Raw genomic sequence first — 10,526 nt, forward strand, 5'->3', positions numbered from 1 at the left:
GTATGATAGTAGTTATATTCTTGTATATAGGAGGAGTATTATAGTAGTTATATTCTTGTATATAGGGGGCAGTATTATAGTAGTTATATTCTTGTATATAGGGGGCAGTATTATAATAGTTATATTCTTGTATATAGGGGGCAGTATTATAGTAGTTATATTCTTGTATATAGGATCAGTATTATAGTAGTTATATTCTTGTATATAGGAGCAGTATTATAGTAGTTATATTCTTGTATATAGGGGCAGTATTATAGTAGTTATATTCTTGTATATAGGGGCAGTATTATAGTAGTTATATTCTTGTGTATAGAGGGCAGTATTATAGTAGTTATATTCTTGTATATAGGGGCAGTATGATAGTAGTTATATTCTTGTATATAGGAGGAGTATTATAGTAGTTATATTCTTGTATATAGGGGGCAGTATTATAGTAGTTATATTCTTGTATATAGGGGGCAGTATTATAGTAGTTATATTCTTGTCCATAGGAGAGGATAGACGTGTGCTTGTGAGCTCCCTGTTAGGACTATGCATGGCTTCTGACCCAGGTGGAGGGGAGGGGTCCTGGGCTGATGATCCTGGGAAAGCCCAGAGTCTGGAGTTTGACCTGCAGCATGGAGATGGTGGAGGTGATGATCTGGAAATGGTGGCTGGTGAGTCATCTGAATCTCATGATGTTGGTGAATTGTGCACAAAAATGAGAAAGAAAAATATCTTTAAAATGGAAATGCAAGTTCGCAAATTGAGAACTGAAATTAACCAAGAGACTGATCCAAAGGCAAAGCTGATGAAATGTGAGTGTCTGGATGTTTGCACACGTGAGCTGGTGATATTGAAGGAGAGATTGCAGAAAGAATCATGCACAGTACCCAAAATAAAGAACCGGGCAATTGAGAACAAAAGGGAGACCAGAGCCCAAACTGTGAAGAGAAAAAATATCATTGCAAAAAAAGACACTGACTATAAGACTGTGTATAATATTGTGGCGCAGGGAAACCCTGGAAGATATGAGTGTGCAGTGGCTGGAGGATCACATCTCTCATCATGTGTGGGGTCTGTGCAATCAGCCAACAAAAATGCTGCTAAAGCTGCAGAGAAATGTGTGCCAGCTGACGAGGGGTTAACTGCAGTAGACTCTATGTGCAGTACTGATGAAGTGAATGCGAGTGGCACTCCTGGGAGTGAGCAAGAAAGTGCCGCATATACTGACATTGTAAGTGAGACCTCGCTCAGCGCGGTGATTGACAGTCTGATATCGGATGAACCAGCGGCACAGGCTGAGGCGGACATTGCAGACCCTGTTCTGGAGGTTCAGCCGTCCGCAGTGTCAGTGAATGGAGTGCAGGTTACACAGCGATCAGGAGCAGACACAGGAGGATCTGCAGTACAATCAGCTGAGGAGAGGTCCAGTCCTGACCCACTTGCTGACAGACCTCAGCACAGGAGACTGTTCTCCAGCGTCACAAGACCGACTAACCCCGCACCTCAGAGGAGGAACGCGGTCAGAATCAGGTACTCTGGACCAGAGGAAAACCTCCCCTCCAGACTCTACATTGGGAAAGTTTTGCTGAAGGAGTTTATGAAGTTTAAAGCTTCTGAGGTGTTCGCTCTGATCCACGTTCCCTCCAGCAGGAAATATGACATCAGTTTCAAGCTGCAATATAGTCTAGACTTATTCTGGAGTATTTATAATGATACAAAGGAGCACGCGATGTGGGAGGATCTACATGTCATCCAGCTGACTAAACACCAGGTAGTCACCGCCACCGTCCTGTTCCAGTCTGAGGTGGTGGCTCTGGCAGATTTGCAGCACTGGTTGAGCAGATATTGTGAGGTGAAGAGACTGCCAACAAAGATCTATGATGAGGAGGAGATCTGGAATGGAGGATATTCTGTCAAGATCCAGCTGGTTCAGGAGAATGGAGTGACCAGACATCTGCCGCACTCCTTCTACCTGGGCTCGGAGAGAGGCGTATGTTACTACCCTGGTCAACCGCGACTGTGCCATAGATGTGGGGGCAGACACCTGGCATTCAACTGTTCCCGTATTAAGTGCTCACTATGTGGTCAGTTTGGGCATGTGAAGGACGATTGTACAGGACGTGTCATCTGTAACCTGTGCTTAGGACCTGGACATACATTCCGGGAGTGTCCACATGCAGAACATAATAAAGAGGAGACCTTTAAAGAAGCCATGGAGGAAGACCAGGAGGATGTCTCCATATGTGTAGATACAACCCCAGAGCCTGGAAGTCCCAACGATGATGTGAGCCGAAGTACCAGAGACCCTGCTCCAGAGACGAATGTCCCATTTGTGGATGCTGCACAAGTGTCACCAGCCACTGAACATAGAGGTCATGCTAAAAGTAAAATATCCAGTCACCCTGTCACCAAACATCTGCCCGACACCAGTAAGGAACCAGCTGATCCAGCCGCAGCGACCAGTAAAAAACCAGCTGATCTAGCCGCAGCGACCAGTAAAAAACCAGCTGATCCAGCCGCAGCGACCAGTAAAAAACCAGCTGATCCAGCCGCAGCGACCAGTATCGATGAGGAGGGATTTCAGACGGTTAAAAGGAGAAGTAAAACAGATAATTCTTCTAGGAAAAAAATCACTGCTGCAAAGAAATCTCCGGAGTCTCCAGTGCTGGCGATAACTGGGGGACGTTACTGTGCGCTGGGAGAAGATGAACAGGAAGAAGAAGCAGAGATGGAGCAAGTCTCCTCACACATCCCAGGCGACAAACCTCAGGATGAAGACGCTGACCCCCCAATGTCCACCAAAAGATGGGGTGTAACGGGACATAGTAGTGGAAGAAGGAAAAAAAGTAGGAAAGACGTGTAACCAGGATGAGGCTGAAAATCACCTTTATCAATGTGAACAGTGTGAAGAATAGGAGCAGGCGGCAGGCGATATTCCAGTGTCTGTCTGACGACAAAACCAATGTCCTCTTTATACAAGAGACTTATCTACAGAGTAATGTCCCTGCTGTGTCCCTGCAGTCACCACATCTAGTGGGACAGTGAAACTCTCAGCTGCTGTATGGAGACTTCTAGCCCGAACTCCGTTTATTTCATAGAGGTTCACTATATGCCATAAATGTGGTGACCGTGTACCCTCTGTGGTGTGCCCGATGCTGCCCGGTCACCAATAAAGAAGAACTCTCCTGTAATACTGTCTAGAATAATATCATGAAAAATAGTTGAAACAATCTATACTGGAGCAATATTCATATATTATGTTTTGTTTAATGATTGTGATGTTATCAAGAGACAAATGTTTATTTTCTTTATCTGTTATGAGTGTATTGCAAAGGTATTGTAATAATTTGTTGCAAGTTTTCAAATAAAAAAGATAATTATAGTAGTTATATTATTGTATATGGGGGGGGCAGTATTATAGTAGTTATATTCTTGTATATAGGGAGCAGTATTATAGTAGTTATATTCTTGTATATAGGGGCAGTATTATAGTAGTTATATTCTTGTATATAGGGGCAGTATTATAGTAGTTATATTCTTGTATATAGAGGCAGTATTATAGTAGTTATATTCTTGTATATAGGGGGCAGTATTATAGTAGTTATATTCCTGTATACAGGAGCAGTATTATAGTAGTTATATTCTTGTATATAGGGGCAGTATTATAGTAGTTATATTCCTGTATACAGGAGCAGTATTATAGTAGTTATATTCTTGTATATAGGAGCAGTATTATAGTACTTATATTCTTGTATATAGGAGCAGTATTATAGTAGTTATATTCTTGTATATAGAGGCAGTATTATAGTAGTTATATTCTTGTATATAGGGGGCAGTATTATAGTAGTTATATTCTTGTATATAGGAGCAGTATTATAGTAGTTATATTCTTGTATATAGGGGGCAGTATTATAGTAGTTATATTCTTGTATATAGGGGCAGTATTATAGTAGTTATATTCTTGTATATAGGGGCAGTATTATAGTAGTTATATTATTGTACATAGGAGGCAGTATTAGGGCGGGTTCACACGTGGCGGAATTTCACTTAAATTCCGCTGCGGACACTCCGCAGCGTTAATCCGCAGCGGTGCCGTTTGTCCATTGACTTACACTTTAATTTAGCAGTGTTCGTTTAGACGAGGCGTAAAATTCCGCTGCGGAGCATAGGCTGCGGAGCGGAATTTGGTGTCCGCAGCATGCTCTGTCTGTTGCGGAGCAGTGGCGGACTCATGGCGGAATTTCTCCATTGACTTCAATGGAGAGTCAAAATTCCGCAATGAAGTCCGCAGATATTATGTGTGCTGCGGAGCGTATTGGTTTTACTACCATGACATTTCTTCATTCTGGCTGGACCTATGTATTTCTAGGTCTACAGCCAGACTGAGGAAGTCAATGGGGCTCCCGTAATGACGGGAGCGTTGCTAGGAGACGTCTGTAAATAGTCACTGTCCAGGGTGCTGAAAGAGTTAAGCGATCGGCAGTAACTGTTTCTGCACCCGGGACAGTGACTACCGATCTCAATATACATGTATCTGTAAAAAAACATATAAGTTCATACTTACCGAGAACTCCCTGCGTCTGTCTCCAGTCCGGCCTCCCAGGATGACGTTTCAGTCTAAGTGACGGCTGCAGCCAATCACAGGCCAAGCACAGGCTGCAGCGGTCACATGGACTGGCGCGTCATCCAGGGAGGTCGGGCTGGATGCCGAAAGAGGGACGCGTCACCAAGACAACGGCCGGTAAGTATGAAAATCGTTTACTTTCACTAGGGAAAGTGCTGTCCCTTCTCTCTATCCTGCACTGATAGGGAGAAGGGAAGCACTTTTCCCGCAGTCCGCAGCAGCTAGTCCGCATCAATGTACTGCACATTTTGTGCAGATCCGCAGCAGAATCTGCAACGCAGATTCTGTGCGGCATTGATGCGGATAGTTGCGGAGGAAATCCGCCACGTGTGGTCATGCCCTTATAGTAGTTATATTCTTGTATATAGGGGCAGTATTATAGTAGTTATATTCTTGTATATAGGGGGGCAGTATTATAGTAGTTATATTCTTGTATATAGGAGGCAGTATTATAGTAGTTATATTCTTGTATATAGGAGCAGTATTATAGTAGTTATATTCTTGTATATGGGGCGGTATTATAGTAGTTATATTCTTGTATATAGGGGCAGTATTATAGTAGTTATATTATTGTACATAGGAGGCAGTATTATAGTAGTTATATTCTTGTATATAAGGGGCAGTATTATAGTAGTTATATTCTTGTATATAGGAGCAGTATTATAGTAGTTATATTATTGTACATAGGAGGCAGTATTATAGTAGTTATATTCTTGTATATAAGGGGCAGTATTATAGTAGTTATATTCTTGTATATAGGGGCAGCATTATAGTAGTTATATTATTGTACATAGGAGGCAGTATTATAGTAGTTATATTCTTGTATATAAGGGGCAGTATTATAGTAGTTATATTCTTGTATATAGGAGCAGTATTATAGTAGTTATATTCTTGTATATAGGGGCAGTATTATAGTAGTTATATTCTTGTATATAGGGGACAGTATTATAGTAGTTATATTCTTGTATATAGGGGCAGTATTATAGTAGTTATATTCTTGTATATAGGGGCAGCATTATAGTAGTTATATTATTGTACATAGGAGGCAGTATTATAGTAGTTATATTCTTGTATATAAGGGGCAGTATTATAGTAGTTATATTCTTGTATATAGGAGCAGTATTATAGTAGTTATATTCTTGTATATAGGGGCAGTATTATAGTAGTTATATTCTTGTATATAGGGGACAGTATTATAGTAGTTATATTCTTGTATATAGGGGCAGTATTATAGTAGTTATATTCTTGTATATAGGAGCAGTATTATAGTAGTTATATTCTTGTATATAGGGGGCAGTATTATAGTAGTTCTATTCTTGTATATAGGGGCAGTATTATAGTAGTTATATTCTTGTATATAGGGGCAGTATTATAGTAGTTATATTCTTGTATATAGGAGCAGTATTATAGTAGTTATATTCTTGTATATAGGAGGCAGTATTATAGTAGTTATATTCTTGTATATAGGGGCAGTATTATAGTAGTTATATTGTTGTATATAGGAGCAGTATTATAGTAGTTATATTCTTGTATATAGGGGGCAGTATTATAGTAGTTATATTCTTGTATATAGGGGGCAGTATAATAGTAGTTATATTCATGTATATAGGGGGCAGTATTATAGTAGTGATATTCTTGTACATAGGGGGCAGTATTATAGTAGTGATATTCTTGTACATAGGGGGCAGTATTATAGTAGTTATAGCCTTAAACATGGGGGGCACTCTTACAATTATCATATAATAAGAAATATGTCTGTAATTTTTTGTGAATAAATAGGGCATGGTATAACTAAACTAACTGTCTGTTTTATTAGAAACTTTTTTACACATAAGATGGCATTAGTTGCAGGTAGAAGATTTCGTTTTTGTGCTGATCATCTAATAAAATGGCTGAGGGGCTAAGTTACCTTGACTCTGGAATAATTCCCAGATGCTGTCTAGAAGTTCATTATCCTGCACCCTAGGAGATGGGATGGAGCTTCAGAAGGAGGCAGATCCCCGTTTTACTATTGGCAAAATGTAGGTTTAAGACATGAGATAATTTTTGAAGACACAAGGTCACCTGAAAAGTGTCTTTGATTATCCCCTTTGTCTGGACAAAGTATAATTATATTTATTATTATTATTGTTATTAATATTATTATTAATAATATTATGCTTTGTTGTAATTATCTGACCAGGAACACAACAAAGAAAATAAGAAATACAAAAAGATTAGAAACTTTACAAAAGTTCTGCTTGCACGCGGTCAGGCAGCCATCCATCAGACGTGACAGCGCCTCCTCGGGAAGATGACATCTTATTCTCAGCAAAGCTGCTGTCAATGTTCTCCATCAGTCGGGAACCTTTCCGCATGAGTGACACCGGCTCCGGAGAGCGCGACGTGCAGATTGTCGTTGTCATTGTACTTCATGAGCCGCAGTCTGCACTGATCTGCCCTGTTAGGTGCTTGATTGACAGATACTCAGCAGAGACTCAGGATGGGGGCAACTTTATATCTCTACAAACAACTTTATAATATGATTTGTTTTGAAAAATCTCTCCGTGCGGTTATTTGTCCTTATTTGTATATAAATAGTGAAAAGACTCGATCAGTGTTCAATAAATAAAGCTCCATTCTTATATACAGTGATATGGAGCATGCTGGTATAACCTGGGCATCTTCTGTATATAATTATATATGTACAGCTGGTATAAGATATACATCTTCTTGTATATAGTGATATGGAGCATGCTGGTATAATCTGTGTATCTTCTGTATATAATATATATGTACAGCTGGTATAAGTTATACATCTTCTTGTATACAGTGATATGGAGCATGCTGGTATAACCTGGGTATCTTCTGTATATAATTCTATATATACACTGGTATAAGTTATACATCTACCTGTATATAGTGATATGGAGCGTGCTGGTATAACCCGGGTATCTTCTGTATATAATTATATATGTACAGCTGGTATAAGTTATACATCTGCCTGTATATAGTGATATGGAGCATGCTGGTATAACCCAGGCATCTTCTGTATATAATTATATATGTACAGCTGGTATAAGTTACACATCTTCTTGTATATAGTGATATGGAGCATGCTGGTATAACCTGGGCATCTTCTGTATATAATTATATATGTACAGCTGGTATAAGTTATACATCTTCCTGTATATAGTGATATGGAGCATGCTGGTGTAACCTGGGTATCTTCTGTATATAATTATATATGTACAGCTGGTATAAGTTATACATCTTCTTGTATATAGTGATATGGAGCATGCTGGTATAACCTGGGTATCTTCTGTATATAATTATATATGTACAGCTGGTATAAGTTATACATCTTCTTGTATATAGTGATATGGAGCATGCTGGTATAACCTGGGGATTTTCTGTATATAATTATATATGTACAGCCGGTATAAGTTATACATCTTCCTGTATATAGTGATATGGAGCATGCTGGTATAACCTGGGCATCTTCTGTATATAATTATATATGTACAGCTGGTATAAGTTATACATCTTCTTGTATATAGTGATATGGAGCATGCTGGTATAACCTGGGTATCTTCTGTGTATAATTATATATGTACAGCTGGTATAAGTTATATATCTTCTTGTATATAGTGATATGGAGCATGCTGGTGTAACCTGGGTATCTTCTGTATATAATTATATATGTACAGCTGGTATAAGTTATACATCTTCTTGTATATAGTGATATGGAGCATGCTGGTGTAACCTGGGTATCTTCTGTATATAATTATATATGTACAGCTGGTATAAGTTATACATCTTCTTGTATATAGTGATATGGAGCATGCTGGTATAACCTGGGTATATTCTGTATATAATTATATATGTATCGCTGGTATAAGTTATACATCTTCTTGTATACAGTGATATGGAGCGTGCTGGTATAACCTGGGTATCTCCTGTATATAATTATATATGTACAGCTGGTATGTTATACATCTTCTTGTATATAGTGATATGGAGCATGCTGGTATAACCTGGGTATCTCCTGTATATAATTATATATGTACAGCTGGTATAAGTTATACATCTTCTTGTATATAGTGATATGGAGCATGCTGGTATAACCTGGGCATCTTCTGTATATAATTATATATGTACAGCTGGTATAAGTTATACATCTTCTTGTATATAGTGATATGGAGCATGCTGGTATAACCTGGGTATCTCCTGTATATAATTATATATGTACAGCTGGTATAAGTTATACATCTTCTTGTATATAGTGATATGGAGCATGCTGGTATAACCTGGGCATCTTCTGTATATAATTATATATGTACAGCTGGTATAAGTTATACATCTTCTTGTATATAGTGATATGGAGCGTGCTGGTATAACCTGGGTATCTCCTGTATATAATTATATATGTACAGCCGGTATAAGTTATATATCTTCCTGTATATAGTGATATGGATCATGCTGGTATAACCTGGGTATCTCCTGTATATAATTATACATGTACAGCTGGTATAAGTTACACATCTTCTTGTATATAGTGATATGGAGCGTGCTGGTATAACCTGGGTATCTCCTGTATATAATTATATATGTACAGCTGGTATAAGTTATACATCTTCTTGTATATAGTGATATGGAGCATGCTGATATAACCTGGGTATCTTCTGTATATAATTATATATGTACAGCTGGTATAAGTTATACATCTTCTTGTATTTAGTGATATGGAGCATGCTGGTATAACATGGGTATCTTCTGTATATAATTATATATGTACAGCTGGTATAAGTTATACATCTTCTTGTATATAGTGATATGGAGCATGCTGGTATAACCTGGGTATCTTCTGTATATAATTCTATATATACACTGGTATAAGTTATACATCTACCTGTATATAGTGATATGGAGCATGCTGGTATAACCTGGGTATCTTCTGTATATAATTATATATGAACAGCTGGCATAAGTTATACATCTTCTTGTATATAGTGATATGGAGCATGCTGGTATAACCTGGGTATCTTCTGTATATAATTATATATATACACTGGTATAAGTTATACATCTACCTGTATATAGTGATATGGAGCATGCTGGTATAACCTGGGTATCTTCTGTATATAATTATATATGTACAGCTGGTATGTTATACATCTTCTTGTATATAGTGATATGGAGCATGCTGATATAACCTGGGTATCTTCTGTATATAATTATATATGTACAGCTGGTATAAGTTATACATCTTCTTGTATATAGTGATATGGAGCATGCTGGTATAACATGGGTATCTTCTGTATATAATTATATATGTACAGCTGGTATAAGTTATACATCTTCTTGTATATAGTGATATGGAGCATTCTGGTATAACCTGGGTATCTCCTGTATATAATTATATATGTACAGCTGGTATAAGTTATACATCTTCCTGTATATAGTGATATGGAGCATGCTGGTATAACCTGGGCATCTTCTGTATATAATTATATATGTACAGCTGGTATAAGTTATACATCTTCTTGTATATAGTGATATGGAGCATGCTGGAATAACCTGGGTATCTTCTGTGTATAATTATATATGTGCAGCTGGTATAAGTTATACATCTCTTGTATATAGTGATATAGAGCATGCTGGTATAACCTGGGTATCTTCTGTATATAATTATATATGTACAGCTGGTATAAGTTATACATCTTCTTGTATATAGTGATATGGAGCGTGCTGGTATAACCTGGGTATCTCCTGTATATAATTATATATGTACAGCTGGTATAAGTTATATATCTTCCTGTATATAGTGATATGGATCATGCTGGTATAACCTGGGTATCTCCTGTATATAATTATACATGTACAGCTGGTATAAGTTATACATCTTCTTGTATATAGTGATATGGAGCATGCTGGT

This window comes from Rhinoderma darwinii, chromosome 12 (genome assembly GCF_050947455.1).
Source record: "Rhinoderma darwinii isolate aRhiDar2 chromosome 12, aRhiDar2.hap1, whole genome shotgun sequence".
Lineage (NCBI taxonomy): Eukaryota > Metazoa > Chordata > Amphibia > Anura > Rhinodermatidae > Rhinoderma > Rhinoderma darwinii.